This window comes from Sciurus carolinensis, chromosome 17, assembly GCF_902686445.1.
Source record: "Sciurus carolinensis chromosome 17, mSciCar1.2, whole genome shotgun sequence".
Lineage (NCBI taxonomy): Eukaryota > Metazoa > Chordata > Mammalia > Rodentia > Sciuridae > Sciurus > Sciurus carolinensis.
The window spans coordinates 63,810,334-63,827,638 of NC_062229.1; the positions used below are offsets into that span (position 1 = coordinate 63,810,334).

General features: G+C 44.9%; 1 long non-coding RNA gene across 2 annotated transcripts in view; it reads left to right on the forward strand.

Moving 5' to 3' along the window:
• The window catches only part of LOC124968588 (uncharacterized), a 251,884-nt gene extending 236,563 nt beyond the window's left edge, over window positions 1-15,321 (forward strand). The window contains exons 4-5 of one of the 2 annotated variants that reach the window (XR_007105779.1): window positions 11,376-11,425; window positions 14,290-15,321. This is a non-coding gene — a long non-coding RNA (uncharacterized LOC124968588). Of the gene's footprint in view, window positions 1-1,438; window positions 1,600-11,375; window positions 11,426-14,289 lie in introns of those variants that run through there. The other variant, XR_007105780.1, reaches the window with a different exon arrangement.
• Window positions 15,322-17,305: the final 1,984 nt, after the last annotated feature.

Below are 17,305 nucleotides of genomic sequence, written 5' to 3' on the forward strand. Positions count from 1 at the left end.
GAGTGGACTTTACCTTTAGAATACATCTTGGTTTGGACTAGTCTCATTTCATGTGTTCAACAGTCACAAGCAGCTAGGGATTCTGAGGACTTAGTACCAGTAATAATAATAATGATGATGCTGCTGATAATAATCCTACTACATTTGTACACCAACGCCATGTTGGAATGATAATACTTGGGTTACAATGTTGGGTTACATTGTTTCCATTTGATGCTCTGTGGCTCTCAGAGGTCACTGTCCTTCTGGTCCTCTTTCTGGGAGGCCAAGGTCTCAGTTCCTGTCCCCACCACTGCGTCTGCCTCCAGTGCATCAGGACAATGGACAGGCCTCCCCCACCTCTGCCTTCACAGCCCGTTGCTCTGTTCCAGCAGGTTCTCCTGGCTCCCCTCCGGATTTTGTGTGCCGGACCAAACTCTCCCTGGGTTGCCACCCGCTAGGACTAGGGCTCCTGGATAGGGACTGTCCTGGAGGCTCCAGTGGGAGAGGAAGAGAAAGTAGAAAACCAGGACCCATCATCCCCACTGCCCTTCAGACACAACTGAGACTAGAAGCAGGCGTTTCTCGGGGCTTTCGCTGTCTGTCCCATGTGCTGTTTCAAGGATTCATGTTGCAACGGGTACCAAGACACATGCCTGGAATCCCAAGTGGCTTAGGAGGCTGAGACAGGAGGATCACAAATTTGAGGCCAGCCTCAGCAACTTAGTGAAACCCTCAGCAACTCAGTGAGACCCTGTCCCTAAATAAAATACAAAAAAGGACTGGGGATGTGGCTCAGTGGTTAAGCACCCCTGGGTTCAATCCCCAGTACCAAAAAAAAAAAAAAAAAAAAATTTATGTTGCTTTTTTAGCCCAGCCTAGGAGACAGAGGAAGGCAAACCCGGGAAATTCAGGGGCTCCATCTGATTGGGGTCTGGTTTCCTCTGCATGCTCTGTTACTATCCAGAGTCCTCACGTCCAAGTCACATGCCTACTCTTCAGGTTTTGAGTTAGACTCAGTGGAAGAAATCATACGGAGCGAGCTTACTCCATCTTAACTAGAACTAGAATCCCCAGGGAACAGATTTTTCCGTGGGTAGCACTGCAGTCAACCTCTACGACGCTTGGTCATCTACAAATGCTTTACACAGAAACTGAAGACCAGACTGATTAGAATTCCAAATTCCCAGATAGCCATTCTATTCACATTCGCAGATTTAGAATGCGACAGAACTGTTTTTCACATTGAGGACAGGCACAGAGAAAGTTCAGTGCTTGTCCTGAGTCAGCAATGAAATAAGGAGAAGAACTGACTGTGTGTGTGTGTGTGTGTGTGTGTGTGTGTGTGTGTGTGTGTATTGCTGAGGATGGCACCCAGGGCTTCGCACACTAGGCCTGGGTTCTACCACCGACCTACATCTCTAAGCCTCTGATTTTTCTTTATGTCTTTATTTCTTAGGTGCATGAAGAGTTAAACCATGTCACAGGCTCAGTCACGTAGGTGTTTAATGAGACAGAGACACTTCGAGGAAAGAAAACTTCAGACCAATATCCTTAATGAACATTGACGCAAAAATTCTCAACAAAATTTTAGCAAACCGCATACAAAAATATATTTAAAAGATACTGCACCACAATCTAGTGGGTTTTATCCCAGGGATGCAAGGTTGGTTCGACATCCGGAAATCAATAAACGTCATTCATCATATCAACAGACTTAAAGTCAAGATTCACAAGATTATTTCAATAGATGCAGAAAAAGCATTCGATAAAATACAGCATCCCTTCATGCTCAAAACACTAGAAAAAATTGGGGTAGTGGGAACATTCCTTAACATTATAAAGGCCATCTATGCTAAGCCCATGGCCAATACTATTCTAAATGGTGAAAAACTGAAAGCATTCCCCCTAAAAACTGGAACAAGGCAGGGATGCCCTCTTTCACCACTTCTATTCAACATTGTCCTTGAAACTCTAGCCAGAGCAATCAGACAGACCAAGAAAATTAAAGGGATATGAATAGGAAAAGAAGAACTCAAACTATCCCTATTTGCTGGTGACATGATTATATATTTAGAGGAACAGGGAAATTCCACCAGAAAACTTTTAGAACTCATAAGTGAATTCAGTAAAGTAGCAGGATATAAGATTAATGCTCATAAATCCAATGCATTTTTATACATAAGTGATGAATCTTCAGAAAGAGAAGTTAGGAAAAAATGAGGCAATGTTTACTACCTCCATGTTTGTGGACTGAAGCTCTGTGAGCCGCCATCTTGATAAGAGAGCAGTTGGGTTTACGTATGTAAAATGACTGATGTTTACCATTGTGGCATGCATTTCCTTTTAGAGTAGACAATAGGTTTTGAAATTGAGTAATTAAGGGCTTATCATGAAGAAATATATCCATTTTTATGGGCCAACTAATTTCCCAATCTTGTTCCTATTCTCCACTTAACCATGAAGGAAGGGGTCCATACGTCTAAAAATCATTACAGGTCTTGTCATAATTTTGGTCACATGTGTATGCAAATATCTGTTCATGCTCAGATAAGGATGAGCTAAATTTCAGAAACGATTGTGAAATTACTTGGTGGTTAAGACTGTCTGAAAGCAAGGGTTATTGGAAAGGAGAATGTGGATATTTTCATAGTAAGATATACTCCACAAAGTGTCTTTATTCAATGGAGAATTAATTTAAGTCATCATTTATTAAGTGACAACGTATCATCGTTTTGCTAGAAGTTTCTACTCATAATTTCCAAGTAAACCCAGATTTGCTTTGCATAAGTCTAAACTAACTGAGCAGATACAGTGAGAGCCATACAAGGGTACATCCTTGAGTTCCTAAAATGACAAACTTTAAAATGTTTTGCCTTTTATAAAGGCACATTTATACATGCACATTTTAGGAGTCTGTGGACCCTAAGTATAAAAGTAAAGGGGCATGACTTTGGAATCAGAAATAATTGGCTTCAGATTCTTAAAGTTAATTTAGATCTCAGCTTTGCCATGTGTAACTTTTAGTAAATATGGTTACCTGTATTAAAAGTGTGGCCAATACGAGTAACAATAAGTGTTGGTAAGGACGTGGGAAACAGGCACAATGGTACATTGCTGGTGGGACTGCACATTGGTGCAACCACTATGGAAAGCAGTATGGAGATTCCTCAGAAAACTTGGAATGGAACCACCATTTGATCCAGGTATTCCTGGGCATATATACTCCTCTGCATATGCCCAAAGGACTTAAAATCAGCTTGCTACAGTGATGAAACCACGTCTACTCACAATAACAAAGCTATGGAACCAACCTAGATGCCTTTCGACAGATGAACAGATAAAGAAAATGTGGTACATATATACACAATGGAATATTACTCTGTCATAAAGAAGAATGGAATTATGGCATTTGCTGGTAAATGGATGGAGCTGGAGACTATCATGCTAAGTGAAATGAGCCAATCCCCAAAAACCAAAGTCTGAATTGCTGATTTGTAGATGCTAACACACAATAAAGGAGTGGGCAGAGAAGAGAAGTTCACTGGATTAGACAAAAGGGAATGAAGGGAAGGGAGGGGATGGGAACAGGAAAGACAGTGGAATGAATGGGACGTCACATTCTATGTTCATATATGAACACACGACCAGTGAAACTCCACACCATGTCCAACCCCAAGAATGGGAAGTCACACTCCATGTATGTATAGTATCTCAAAATATAGTCTATTGTCATGTGTATCCAAAAAGAAAAAATTTTTAAAAATTTTTAAAGAGAATATTTAGTGTAGCACAAATTTTCAGCAGAATTAAGCATGTGGTAAGGTCTCAGAATCTATTTCTTATAGACATGCTGCAATTTATGGGGTTGCACCCTCCCGTTTTTTATGTTGGAAAAATGGTAAGTCAAAATGCATTTACTACATCTGACCTATGGAACATCATAGCTGAGCCTCAACAACCTTGATGTGCTCAGAATACTTACATTAGTCTACGGTTGGGCAAAAATCATCTAACACAAAGCCTATTTTAAAATAATGCTTGAATATCTCATGTATAGGGCTGGGGTTGTGGCTCAGGTTGTACCTGGCACGTGTGAAGCACTGGGTTCGATCCTCAGCACCACATGTAAATAAATGAATAAAATAAAGGTGTGTCCATCTACAACTAAAAAGAATGTTTTTTTTTAAGTCTCACGTACACACACAAACAGGCATTTTGTAGACGTGACAGGGTATGAAAACTCAGAAAACTCAGAACACCGTATCCCAAGACTCTGGCTGCACAGGACTTAGCAGGCTCTCAGACTTCCTCCCCTCGGGACTGTGTGGCTCCCTGGGAATTGCCACTCAGTGTCACGGCCCAGCATCCCCAAAGAAGAGCATATTGTCACCCCAGGAAAGGTCAAAGTTCAAAACTCAAAGTGCAGTTTCCACTGAAGGCATGCTGCTCCAACACCAGACTCAAGTGGGAAACAGTAAGTGACAAGCCAGAATAGCCACTAGGTAAAGACAAGGTTTGTCTTCACGGTATATAAGATGAATTATTTCTGAGTGGTTGATATCTGGGCCAAATATATGAGTTGGTTCTAGTATCTGTGATGTTTAAGGAGAAAGATGCCATGCAGAGAAAAGTTTATTAGGGACGTGCCATTGTGAAATATTTGAATTTCTGTAAATCTTATTCCCTGAATGAAGTCATTTTAATACTCTTTTTTTTTTAATTCTTTTTGGAACCAAGGATTGAACCCAGGGGTACTTAACCACTGAACCACATCCCCAGCCCTTTTTATTTTTTATTTAGAGACAGGGTCTTGCTGAGTTGATTAGGGTCTCGCTAAGTTGCTGAGGCTGGCCTTGAACTTGCGATCCTCCTGCCTCAGTCTCCGGAGCCTCTGAGATGACAGGTATGTACCACCACACCCGGGCTATTTTCATCTTGTGCTTACTAAGCACCCACAGTTTGTGACTGAGGTTCTACAGAGCCCAAGTAGATGTTATTCCTCCTTTCGCAGAACTGACCTGCTAAAAACACAAGAGGTACTTGAAAAGCGATTTTTGGGGATGAGGATTACCTGTGTCACCAACCTTTGTGCCAGGAGAAGGCAAGTACTTTCTTTCCTCCCTTCACGTCTCATCCTTTGGGCTTGTGGTTTTTAACAAGATGAAAACTGAACCACTTTCTTGAACTTTCAAATGGGGATGAGTCTTTCATTTGAGTGAGCAGAAAGTAAGGTGTTCTGATGGTGAGGTTTAACATTTCGTCATACTGAAGGAGTTTAGAAAGTCTGTCATCCCTGTAGCAAAAATAACTATCATCGGTTAAGCACATTCTTAAGGCAGGTGGGTGTGGCTGGAGGAGGTGGGCACTGGGGGCGTGGCTTTGGGGGCTGAACACACTGCTTGGTATTTCAACATCTGATCCACAGAGTGAAAATGCACTTTTAACTCTATTTTACCTCCTTGGGCAATGAACTGAAATGCTGAGCCACTTACCCCAAGCACAGGGTGCAAAGGTCAGATTTAAACCCATTTCATTTTTTAAATATTACCTGTTTCTGTTAGTTTTTTCACTGCTGTGACCAAAAGGCCTGACATGAACCATTGCAGAAGAGGAAGAATTGATTTGGCTCACTGTTATGGTGTGGATGTGAGGTGTCCCTCAAAAGCTCATGTGGGAGACCATGCAGGAAGGTGCAGAGGAGAAATGATTGGGTTATAGCTTCAACCCAATCAGTGAATGAATCCCTGATGGGATTAACTGAGTGGTGACAGGAGGCAGGTGGGTGTGGCTGGAGGAGGGGGGCATTGGGGGCGTGGCTTTGGGGGCGTGGCTTGGGGCGTGGCTTTGGGGTATATATTTGTATCTGGAGAGTGGAGTCTCTCTGCTTCCTGATCACCATGTGGGCTGCTTCCCTCCACCACACTCGTCTGCCATGATGCTCAGCCTCACTTCTGCTGTCCATGGACTGAGACTTATGAAACTGTGAACCCCCAAATAACTTTCCTCCTCTACAGTTGTTCTGGTTGGGTCCTTTTAGTCATAGCAGCAAAAAGAAAAAAGTTGACTAACACACTCAGTTTCAGAGGTCTCTGTCCATAGACTGCTGACTCCCAGCTCTGGATCCGAGGAGAGACCAAACATCGTGGCAGAGGGTGCAGGGGAGGAAAGCAGCTCAGGACATGGAAACTGGGAAATAAAGAGAACTCTACTCACCAGGAACAGGATATAAACCTCAGAGGTTCGCACCCAGTGACCCACCTCCTCCAGCCTCTTCCTGCCGGCTTACAGATACTGCCCAGTTAATCCCTATCAGTGGATTCTGCACTGATTAGGTTAAAGCTCTCATAACCCAATCATTTCACTTCTAAACTTTCTTGTATCATCTTCCACATGATCTTCAGAGGGGGGACACCTCGTATCTAAACCCTAACACTACCCTTATTAAATAAGTTAAAATGCAGACCAGGGCTGAAGAATCCATGAGCAAAGCCTGTGTCAGCCTCAACCTTGTTGATTTGCAAGCATCTGTGAAACTGGAGTTTCTTATAAATGCCTCCATTAAAGACAAACTGAACTGGGGCTCGATCCATCAGAAGCAGCAAACAAAGTCGATATTTTATAACTAGGGTTTTCCCAACAGGATAGACCAAAGGAGGCTACTGTAACCAAATAATCACTTCCCTTTGCTTCTGTGTCTTGTCATCCCTTGGTGGAGCCTCTGAGTCTCTTTTGATTGGAACTGCCCAATTCATGAATTGCTGTCTGCTCATATAAACTCTTTAAAAATGCCATCGTGCCTCACTTTACCTTTCTAACTCTCTTTAGCCCAATTTAAGAATATGGGCTGGGCATGGTGGCACACGCCTGTCATCCCAGCAGCTGGGGAGGCTGAGGCAGGAGGATCATGAGTTCAAACCAGCCTCAGCAAAAGTGAGGCCCTAAGCAAATCAGCACAACCCTGTCTCTAAATAAAATACAAAAAAGGGCTGGGGATGTGGCTCAGTGGTCAAGTGCCCCTGAGGTCAATCCCTGGTACCCCCCCCCCCCCAAAAAAAAGAGAGAATATGGCACTTCGCTATGATTTTTTTTTTCATAGGTAAAATGATGATTAAGAAGTGATATTTAAACCACAAGACCCTTCACATCTCAGTCTGGCAGATAATACTAATCAGTCAATCATAGATCTCTTTTCCAATGAAGCTGGACTTGGCCTCAGTATCGCGCCTCCTCTGGCCGCAGAGAGAGACACGACAAACGTCTGAAGCTTTGGAAGTTTATTGTGCACAGTCCCTCTCCTACGCTTCTCTTACTCCTAGCTTCTGCGCACTCCCAGCTTCCCTTCTCCCAGCTTCTTCCAGCTTCCGCGTACTCCCAGCTTCCAGCTTGGCTTCAACCTCCGCCTTCGCCGCTTCTTCCGCTTCTCCCTCTTCTTCAGCCCCCGCCGCTTCTGCCTCTTCCTCAGCTTCTCCTTCCTACTCTCCCACCCACCAGGCTTATATACACTTCAACCAATCAGGGGAGAGTACACGAGATAAACGCGGACAGCTGCAAGCATAGGATGGGTACACGAGGGGGCATGCTCTAGTCACATCGTTAACTAGCCAATCATTGGAATTTGCTGGTTGTTTACTGTATAGCTGGCCGCTTTTGGCTCAGCGTCAGGCGCCATCTTGACCATGCCTAAGGCTGGGGGTCTCAGAAACCCCGACACTCAGAGTCTCTCAACCACCTCTGAAGAAGTCGTCCCGACAAGTGAACATCATTAACACTCAAAATCTATTTGACGTCTTTGCGGCAGTGCCTTGTTTATGACTCTATTAGTAGCACACCTGACACCATATTTTAATGGCCTGCTTCCCTTTTCACTTTCCGTGATGTATGTGGAGCCTTCTGGGACAGGACCATTCATCTCCCTGTATACAGCAGTCACACGACATGCTAGATACCCAGTCAAAGTTCTGCTGGGAGGAATATAAGTAAGAACTTTTTGTGTAAACCTATTTGACCATCAAATGCCACACGTTATTGCTTCACAATTAGAAGAGCAAACATTTATTGAGCATTGACTCTGTGCCAGGTACTGAGCTAAGCAGTTCACATGTTTGTTTAATCAAAAAAAAAGAAATCTTGAGATAAAAACATTACCCCCATATACAAATAAATAATGATATTTAAATTCAGAGAACTTAAATGATTTATAGAAGTTCACAGGACTCAACCCAAAGAATTCTGACCCCTAAAATTACTATTATTTTTTTGTAGCAGGGGTTGAACCCAGGGGTGCTTACCCCCGAGCCACATCCCCAGCCCTCTTTATATTTTATTTAGATACAGGGTCTCACTGAGTTGCTTAGAGCCTCACTAAGTTGCTGAGGCTGGCCTTGAACTCCTGATCCTCCTGCCTCAGCCTCCCAAGCGGCTGGGATGACAGATGTGCGTCACTGCACCTGGTTAAACTAAACTTTTAACTGCTACATTGGTTATAACATAAAATATACTTTTTCATCCCTTAGTACATCCACATTATTGTACTACTGCCCAACATAGGCACTCTGTGACTCAGGTCATTGCTGATCACGAGTCCAAGCCATTCCTAGGTGATCATCCAATATTTCTCACAGTTCCTCATTGAGTCAAAAAAAAAAAAAAAAAAAAGGTGATAATGGAATTAACTTCACGGATAAGCCTCTCTCCTTTTCCAATTCCTTTCCACAGGACTGTGTCCAGGCCTATCCTGAGTGGCCACTGTGATGGGTGCCCTGGGGTCCAAACATGGACAGGATTTATTCTCTGACATCAGAGGACTGAGGGTCTAGTGGAGAAGCAGCCACATAGTGACAAAGGGGCTGCCAGCGAGAGAAGCCGGCAATGCCCTGGGTGAACAAGGCCCACCTGAGAATCTTAACTAGGGAACAGAGTCACCCAGGGGACTTGGGAAGGAAGAAGGGGCACACGGCAGAAGGGACTTCTGCAGCCTTGTGCTTTCAATATAAATCCAGGCACTGCAGAGGGGACCACTGATTTCAAAGTCCTCACTACGTACCTTTTATTCCTCTCTCAAAGTGCTTCAGGACTTTCCAAATAGAACTCCCAGCAGCCCTGCCCTGGCCCTGCGAATTTCCAGGCGCTGAGCCCACCGTCATCCATATGCTTGCTAGACCGACACATGGAAATAGTCTTCTATTTATTTATTATTTTAACGCTGTGATTGATCATGGTTGTTGAAGGGGATCATGAGGTTTTGTGGATTTCAGCACACCTTTTACACCCCCTGAGGGTCCACCTCCTGAAATCAATGAATGCCTCATGAGCCTATTCCTTCAGAACTGAGACCTTCAAAAAGAGGCACGCAACTTCCCCCGATTTCCTATGAAAGACATTATTCAACTGTCCTCCGGTGACGGATGGTCTAATAATCCGCAAAAACGTGTTGCTTACGCGCTGAGCTCAGTCCCGTTCTACTTAAGAGTTTGCGCTCACAAAAGTACCATCTGGAGCCCACATCCTCTGTCTCAAGCTTCAAATAAATCCTGATTGGCCTCAGAAATGTTTGCCAACAGTCTGCTAGCTAGAAAAATGGCTGGCTTCTCCTCTTTGAGGCATGCCTTTGCAGTAGACGAAGCCTAGTAGGCACTTAATAAATGACTGTCCATGAGGATCTTCTTCAGAAGGTTACAGCAGATACCTGTTGGGTATCAAAGGTTCGGCAAGCACAGCTGTATCCTTTTTGTGGGAAGGCGGATCTGGCAAGACTACAGATTTTTTTTTTCATTGGAGCATCCTAATCCAAATTAAAGTTGCATGTGCTGTATCAACATTCTGACTCAATACCTCAGCAGTTTCTTTAGCAAACATTTTTCAGCGCTCAGAAGTTATCAGTCTGGAACACACTGTGATGGGATGATGTACGTGGATAGAAGAGGAACGGGTGGCTGCTTGCGGGTAGACTTCAAATGTCAAAGGGACCGTGTGCAATGTTGTCCTTGAGGAGCCCCAGGATTGCCCTGGTTGGGTCTGCGTGGAGCCTGCTGGTGGCATATTTGTGGCTAACACCTTGCCAAGGACAAACAGGGCTTATGCTTTCTCTTTGGGACCAAACCCAAGGTGCATATATGATTTCTTTAATAATGCCAATGAGTTAAGCAAGCCCCATCCTGGGTCCATTGCATTCTGGAAAATGCCTTAAGCATTTGACCTGAGCCACTGAATAAAGCAATGAAGTTAATCCAGCTGCTCTTTTTATTTATTTATATATTTTTTGTGCCAGCCAATTGATCCACAGATGCTCTGAACCCTGGTCTGCTTGCCAGGACTGGAAATAGATCCCTTCTCCTAAGAGCAGGAAAGCACCCCCTCTTTGAAGGTGTGAGGCAAGAGCCTTAATGCTTTTTCAAGCTTGATTCATAATCTTTTAAGTCAATTCCTGGTAGGAGGTGGGCCTTATGTAGACTCATATTTATTTCCAGAAATAAGGAAATGAGTAACTCCTAAATATTGAGCCAGGAAGGAAACCTGGAACTTTAGCAGGTTTTTTGATTTTGGAGGGAACAATTATTATAAAATTATAAAAGTCTCATTAAATCACCTATAATTCCATTATTTAGCAATAGCATTTGTGCCATTTTTATTTTTTAAAATCTCATTGAACTTTAAACTTAAAAATAGAATTGAGATAATGTGCATAAAGTTTTAAAGAATGTATTCTATCACTAAACATCTTGTGACCATTTTCCCTATATACTTAATTTCTAAATATTCTCAAACACCTGAAGGGCAGGGTTATAGCTCAGTGTTCAAGTGCTCGCCTAGTATGCAGGAAGCCCTGGGTTTGATCCTAAGTACTGAAACAAATAAACAAAAACAATAAAAAAAAAAAAAAAACTTGATATTCACGGGTCAGGGTGCTGAGGCTGGAGAATGGAGAGTTCAAAGCCAGTCTCAGCAACTTAGTGAGGACCTAAGCAACTCAGCGAGACCCTGTCTCTAAATAAAATATGAAAAAGGGCTGGGGATGTGGCTCAGTGGTCGAGGGCCTCTGGGTTCAATCCCTGGTACCAAAAAACCAAACAAACAAAAAGCCCCAACAACAACAACAACAAAAACTTGATATTCAAGAGTCACCTTATAATCCAAAGAAAAATTATATAAAATGAACCCATGATCTACATCATGGTAGTCAACAAGAAAGGCTCCAGTTAACCCTGAGTTTGAATCCCAGTTCTCCCATGGAATGAGTAACCCAGCAGGAGCAAATATGTACATTAACAATTTGATACTGTTCTCTGAGCACCTGCCACACAGCAGGTAATCAGCTATGGGCCTGACCTGTACTGATCTCACTCAGTCCTTACAATCCTTTGCAATGAGTACTGTTATTATTCCCTACTTTGCAGATGAGGATGCAGAAGCTCAGGAGTCTTTAACCCTTGCTGAAGTTCACAAAGTAAGTACATGAACTCGATCTGGCCCATACCCACCTTCCCCTCTGCCTTCCCGCTCTTTTCCATCCTTTGGAAATCGGGTCCCACCGGTCAGTTCCCCTCAACCCAGGCTCCCTCCCACCCACAGACTTGGTGCTGCCTGAAAACATTTCCCCCTCCTCCTTGCCCTTCCCACTTCCTCTGAATTCCACCTGCTTCAGGTCACTCCTGACAACCGACACGTTCATCCAGATCACTTGTCGAAATGGGGATGAATCCATCCGGTAACTCTGAGTTAGGCATCCACCTCCCCTTGCTAGACTGAGACTCCATCCGTATCACACCCTGTGAGTGACCAACTCCTGATGACACATCGTGTTCAGTTCTGTACCCATCAGTGTAGTCAGTTCCCAGCAGCTCATTCTTAACCCTCTGGCTTCAGCATGACAAAGAGGAAGAACCAGAAATGAGTGAAACTGCTCAATTAAATGGCAGGATTTGGGGTGAGTAACCTCAGGAAGAAAGGGGCTTGGAAAGCCTCCTCCATGCTTGGTTCCTTTGAGAGCAGAAGCTTGGATCTGCACGAGCTATTTTTGCCAAGAGAATTCACAGATGACTGTGGAGGCCAGGCTATTGCATTCAAATGCCTTTTTTGAAATTTTGATTCATTGCACACAAATGGGGTACAACTTTCGTTTCTCTGGTTGACGAAGTAGAGTCACACGGTGTGTGTAATCATACATGTACACAGGGTCATGATGTTTGTCTCATTCTATTATCTTTCCTTCCCCCCTTCCCCTCCCCACCCCTTATTTTCCTCTATACAATCCATCCTTCCTCCATTCTTGCCTCCCCCCACCCTGTTATGTATCATCATCCGCTTATCAGAGAAATCATTCAGCTTTTGGTTTTTTGGGATTGGCTTATTTCACTTAGCATGATATTCTCCACCTTCATCCATTTACCTGCAAATGCCATAACACTAATCTCCAGAATTTATAAAGAACTCAAAAAACTTTACACCAAGTTTACACACAACCCAGTCAATAAATGGGCTAAGGAACTGAACAGACACTTCACAGAAGATCTGCAAGCCATCAACAGATATATGAAAAAATGTTCTACATCTCTAGTAATAAGAGAAATGCAAATCAAAACTACCCTAAGATTCCATCTCACCCCAATTAGAAAGCGATTATCAAAAATACAGGCCACAATAGGGGTTGGCGAGGATGTGGGGGAAAAGGTACACTCAAATGCCTTTTTTGACAGTATTGAATCTTCAAGCCCAGGAACTGTCACCAAATAAAAACTGTTTGGTAGAGAAGTGGAATCCCTGAGGAATGCCCTCCTAAAGTGCAGTGATTCCATGCACTTTCCTGTAAAAATGGGCACCTTGCCTTGATCTTCAGGAAATGCTGCCATAGACCCTGTCTTGAAATTCCACAATGCCCACTGTACACTGGAGCAGCAGGGGGGATATCTATTTATTAGGTTTAAGTTTCTTTTGCCATGTTTAGGTGTAGAATGCTGGCTTAGATTGTACTGGAAGCAGATCCTCAGATAAGGATTTAAATGTAAGCAATTTTATTGGAGAGGTGAATTTAAGCAAAATGTTACAAGAGGAGACGGGAAGTGAGATTGGAACCGGAAGCCAACCAACTCAGCTGTGAAAGAGGAGACCGGAAGTGAGATTGGAACCGGAAATCAACCAACTCAGGGATCCGCTGTGAAAGAGGAGACCGGAAGTGAGTTGGAAATGGAAGGCAACCAACTTAGCATGTATTAATGAGATTTACTTTTGTGGAAAGTGGTACTCAATCTTGCTGGGAATATTTGGGAAGTACATGCCCCAGAGGTGCCCCATCTCAACAGTGAAGAAGCTAAGTATTTATTCCTAGGTCTCCCTCCACCTTTTTAGTTTTCTTTCAGGATGCCCATTAATACCTGGTGGAAGTAGTACTTGAGAAACGAAAATGGAAAACAGAATGCCCAAGGTGTCTGAGAAGTTTCATGTGTTTTAGTCAGCCTCTTTGCCACTGTGACTAAAACACTTGACAAGAGCAAGCAGAGGAGGAAAAGTTTGGGCTCATGGGTTCAGTGATTCAGTATATCGTATATTCAGTATACTCCATAGCTCTGGGCCCAAGGTGAAGCAAAACATCATGGCGGAAGGGCATGGTGGAAAAAAGTAACCCAGGACATGGCACCAGGAAGCAGGGACAGAGCTCAGCTCACCAGCGACAAAATATGTACCCTGAAGGCATGCCCAGCCCAAGGACCTACCTCCTTCAGCAACACCCTACCTGCCTGCAGGTAACACCCAATTAATCCATTCAAGTGGATTCATGCACTGATTAAGTTAAGACTCTCATAACCCAATTGTTTCATCTCTAAACTTTCTTGCATTCTCCCACACATGAACTTTTAGCAGATGCCTCATATCTAAACCATAACACTATGATTTAGCTGGACACACAGACCAACATTACGCTATAGCTGGTAAAATTCCAAAAGGGCCTTCTGTAAATGCCACCAAATACCAAACACATAAATCTCAAGACTCAGCAGAAGTAGCCTTGGAAATTTATAACGCGGGGGATGCTATGTTAAAGAGACTTAAGGTTCTAAACTGTAGAGTCAGGTTCTAACTTGGTCTGGCTGTAAAAGAAAGGGAAGAGAGAAGGTGACATATTAACAGTCCTGGGGCTGATGAGGACCAGCGGCCACATAGGGATGGAGATGGGCATAGACACAGAGCTGCAAGGACTCTGCTTTTTAGGAACATGCATGCTAGTGAGGTCAGACAATCCAACACCAACAAACCAGTGCAGAAAGGAACTGTAGATGCTGCGAAAGGTTATGAAGTCATTAAATATGATTACAGGGGAGAATGACTTCAAGTCGCCTCAGAAGAGGGGAAATACGGGCTGATACCTCTTGGATGCAACCTAACAGAAAGAAGGGCATCTCTGGAGGAGACAACAGCAGATGCAAAGACCCACGATGAGAACGAGATGGAAGCATCTGAGGAATTGCAAGAAGGGTCTGGAGTATGCTGACCCAGGGGTGGAGTGGGATTAGAAAGAGCTGGCGTGAAAGGTTGCCGCTGGGACTCATGGGATGGAAATTTGGTGTATTTTCTCCTCCATTTCTTCGCTCCTAAGGAAACAGCTTCAAGAAGCAGCGAAGAACACTTGCTGAGCACCTCACCGTGGTCCAAGGGTCTGGATTGCTGACCTTCAGAAGGAGAGTCATGGAAGGGTCTCAGAGCAGCAGTATCCGGGTCCCCCCTGCATCTGCTAGGAAGATCTTAAGCGGTCTCACAAACTGAAACCAGTGCCTACATGCTATGGTCACCGGGCCCTTTAAAAGCTCTCCTGTCCCTATTCCCAAAGAAACAGGGCACTGTCTTGGCAGGGCCTCATTCTCATTGGACAGAAGTGGGCTGTGTTTGTGTTTGGGGTAACCCCAGCCCGGTCAGTGCACGCATCCCCAGGTGGTCCTCTTCTAGACTGCCAGCTGGTGACTGGAGGGAGTCAGAAGTCCCAGTCGTGTGGCCACAAGGCATCCTAGGTGGCCCATAAGGACACTAGAGGAGGATCTGTTCTGGGAATGCAGTTAGCCTTGTATGGAAAGGTAGGCTAACTCTTCACTGTCTGACAAGGTCAAGGCTAGAAGAAGAGAGGGAGGAAGAGGCCCAGCTCTTGCCCTCTGGGGAGACAGAACTCCCAGGAGAGGCATCTGTCATCCACAGTGGCATTGACTAAACACACCTCCGGTCTCGGTCACAATGGTCACTGGAGGCCGGGCAGGGTGGCGCACGCCTGTAATCCCAGCAGCTCGGGAGGCTGAGGCAGGAGGATTGGGAGTTCAAAGTCAGCCTCAGCAACTTAGCAAGGCCCTGAGCAACTCAGTGAGACCCTGTCTCTAAATAAAATGTAAAAAGGGCTGGGGATGTGGCTCAGTGGTTAAGCACCCCTGGGTTCAATCCCTGGTACCAAAAAACAAAAATGGACCCAGGGCGCCTGTCACGAGGAGAGGCCCACAGTCCTTCAGGCATGAGTCAAGCACAGGTCCTGTTCTGAAGGTGCTACCAAGTTGGGGAAGGAAGCCACCATCACCTGGTAGTGTCAGGCAGGGTGAAGTCAGGGTGATAGACCTTCTGATGGGGACCTTCAGAAGAATGAGCAGGTCCCCCGGCTTCTCTGGAGGGATGGCAGTCACTCAGGCTGACCAGAGGCATGCAGGACCATGCGGCTGCCCTGTCCCACTCACGGGTCTGGCTTTCCCAGGCTGTGAGGAGGAGGCAGCACCATGCTGGATGGCGGAGGCTTGTGGAGAGACGGGGATGAGCAGCACGGACACGTGGCTCAGGGGGAGCTGGCCCAGGGTCCCCTCCCCCGCAGGTCACAGGAGCAGCTCTGAGGACTGTGGACTGGGACGTCTTCTCTGAAGATGCCACTTGGCCCTGTCTTATCTCTTCCTGCTGCTCCATCCGTTCCTGGATCCTTCTCCTGGTCCCTTGTTTTCAACACGCCCCTCGCGGACGCTCTACTCCAGTGTGATGATCGGCAACAGGTCACTTCCCTTTTCCGTGCCTGTTTCCTCACCTGCAAAAGATATTGCTGAGCATGGTGGCAGCGCACCTGGAATTCCAGCAACTAAGGAAGTGGAGGGAGGAGGGTCACAAGGTCAAGGCCAGCCTAGAAACTGAACAAGACCCCATCTCAAAAAAAAAAAAAAAGAGGGGGGGGGGTCAGATGGGGTGGCGCCCGCCTATCATCCCAGCAGCTCGGGAGGTTGAGGCAGGAGGATCGCCAGTTCAAAGCCAGCCTCAGCATTGTAGGGAGGCTGTAAGCAACTCAGTGAGACCCTGTCTCTAAATTTAAAAAAAATTTTTTTAAAAAAGGACTGGGGAATGGGAAGTAGCTCAGTGGAAGAGCCCCTAGTGTCTAATAATAATAATAAAAGATGAATATCCATGGTCCATACCTGTAATAAATTCCATGAACATTATTAAATGGGTTAATACAGGCAGATAGAACCATGCTATTTTTATTGCTTGGCAAGGGTGATTATCTACAGCCACACTAACTGGGGCTAGGGCAGCAGACTGTCCTAGGCAAACTTTGGCTGTGGATGCTCTAGGTAAACTGGCAACCGTCCACCTGGAAGGCAGTGTGGGCATGAAAGTGGAGGATTTCCTGGGTGCCAGACTCCCCACTGCATCATGGTATCTTTCAAAACAACCCTCTCATGAAATAATAGCTGCTCATTAAAAATTATTTAGAAAATAATAATCTAGTAAAGGCAGATGGAAATCAGCGTGGAGAAGGTAGGATTTTTATCTGCGTCCCTCCCTTTGGGTGATCAACTCTCCAGACCGGGCTGCAACGCTGCTCCTGTGACATGGTTGTCTCAGACAGAGCTGATCCTGAGGCAGGCATGGAACAGGGGACCTGTCAGCCCTGGCTAGCAAGCGTCTCCCCCCGGGGACTTCTGCTGGAGCTGCTCACAGATGCCCTTGTCTTCTGGGATTTGGGAGACATATGATTAGTAAGTTTACCGTGCATTTTTGAAAAAAAGAAAGAAGGAAGCAGATTCCAGCTTTCTGGATGGAGACAAAGAAGGGTGGGAAATGAGATGCCCCTATGTCACTTTAAAGACCTGGACCGAGTCACCCTGGAACGTGTAACCTCTCCCTCTGAGCCAATGTGTTTCTTTTTACTTAATCTAGTTGCAGTTGAGATTCTGTTGCTTGCAAGTGAAACACTTTGGACGAACCATTCAGAAATAACCATCAAGTCCATTTGTGGATTTATCCTCACAGTCTCTTTTCCTCCCAGCCCCCCTTCAAAACTTTTTTTAATGAAAAGGGGTCTTAATCTACCAACTTTGAT